Source organism: Pseudophryne corroboree, chromosome 6, assembly GCF_028390025.1.
Source record: "Pseudophryne corroboree isolate aPseCor3 chromosome 6, aPseCor3.hap2, whole genome shotgun sequence".
In the NCBI taxonomy this organism is placed as follows: Eukaryota; Metazoa; Chordata; class Amphibia; order Anura; family Myobatrachidae; genus Pseudophryne; species Pseudophryne corroboree.
Window position 1 is genome coordinate 333,828,979 of NC_086449.1, and position 2,035 is coordinate 333,831,013.

Sequence of the window (2,035 nt, forward strand, 5' to 3'; positions counted from 1 at the left end):
CATTGCGAGTCGATAAAAATGAAGTGCAGCACATACTATCTTGAGACGCATCGTGTCGAAAGGTACCTAAAATGTGCATACAAACCTCTGATTTCTCTCACATCCAGTCGAAATCAAAGGTTCGTACCGATTCGTACCGATTATTTCACAAGTGTATGGGCACTATAAGGGAGGATTTCTTATTGTCAGTAAAAGTAGCCTCCTCTACTTGCTCAGGTACCTTATCAGTAATGTGTAAAATGTCCCTAATAGCCTCAATCATGAGTTGCACCCCCTTAGCAAGGGATGCCTCACCCCCCCAGTATATCCCCCTCGCCGTCTCCTGTAGTCGGTATCTGTGTCGACTTGCATTATTTGGCCAAGAGCACGCTTTTTAGGATATATATCAGGGGTTTTGGATGAGGTAGCGGGAGCAGAATACGACAAAACTTCTACATATATTTTCAAAACCTGTGTTTCAGTCTCATTATGAGCTATCCTAGATGAAATCTGGGATATCATTCCCTTAATGCCACCCATTGGGGGTTCAGATTCAGAAGGCTGAGACAGTATATTGTATTCCTGAGTACATGGAATAGACTCTTTTGGAGAAGACACACTCTGCACAAGATACAGAGTCCCTAGACATGGTAATGTGAGATATATAACACACACACACACACACACACACACACACACGAAAATGTCAGACACAGTTTCTCCCAAAGTACCTTCAGTCACGAGCCACGCCCCCCGTTTTTATCATTGAGGGGACATGCCCAGCACTCTGTGAGCGGCTGGCATGTCCCCTCTCCTTCTGTCTCCACTGAATAGACGCTGTGGGCTATAGCAGAGCAGCGAGTGCAGGAGCCTCCCAACTGCCCCCCTCCCCCACCGTGGGACACTGCGGCCCGCGAGTGGGACAGTCCCCAAAAAACGGGACTGTCCCGCGAAAGTCGGGACAGTTGGGAGGTATTCTGGCACTGACTGAGTAACCTTAATAGATTAAACAGTGAATAACACTCCCCCCCCCCCCTTTCTATAATACCCTGGTACCGCAGAGGATAACTGGAGTGGAGGGCAGCGCTCCCTGTCAGCGTCTCTGTAGCGTGATCTGCAGGGAGAAAATGGCGCCGGTGAGTGCTGGATCCGTTCTGAGGAGAAGCCCCGCCCCCTGTAATGGCGCGTCTTCCCGCATTTATTATTTTATACTGGCCTGAGGTGTGCATGTTGCTAACAGTGGGATTAGCCCCTGTTAGCTCAGATGACCAGTGTTAGGGTATTACGCTGTCCCAGGGTGCCCCTCACAACTGTACCTCTGAGCCTTCCGGAGAGCAGCATCAGTGCTGCGCTCCCACCCTTGTGCCGCCATTCCCGCCGGCGTCATACTCACCACTGCATCTTCTGGCTCTGTTAGGGGGTGGCGGCAGTGCTGCGGGAGCGAGCGGTCGCCTCAGGGGCTTGCGATCAACACCCTCAGGAGCTCAGTGTCCTGTCAGCGGAGATAGGAGCCATTAATCTCAAGGGTTGGATCCTGCTCCCCCCCCCCCTTAGTCCCACGAAGCAGGGAGGCTGTTGCCAGCAGCTTCCCTGTACCTAACAGCTCTTAAAAAATAATAAAACTAGAAAAGCCCCTAGGAGCTCCCCTAGCTGTGAGCGGTTCCACCGGGCACATTTTCTGAACTGAGTCTGGTAGGAGGGGCATAGAGGGAGGATCCAGCCCACACTATTAAACTCTTAAAGTGCCCATGGCTCCCAAGGGACCCGTCTATACCCCATGGTACTAATGTGGACCTCAGCATCCTCTAGGATGTAAGAGAAAAGGGGGACGCTGTTGTACTGTGTAAAAAGGGGGACACTGTCTGCCGTAATGTGTAAAAAGAGGACGCTGTCTGCCGTACTGTGTAAAAAGGGGAACGCTGTCCAGAGGCGTAACTAGCATGGTGCGAGCAGGGTGCGTGCCCTGGGCGCCGTGGCAACCCCAGCAGTGGGGGGCGCCACCAGCATCTGCATGGCCCGCTCGCCCCATGCGCCCACTGCCGCCAGAGCTCTGCAC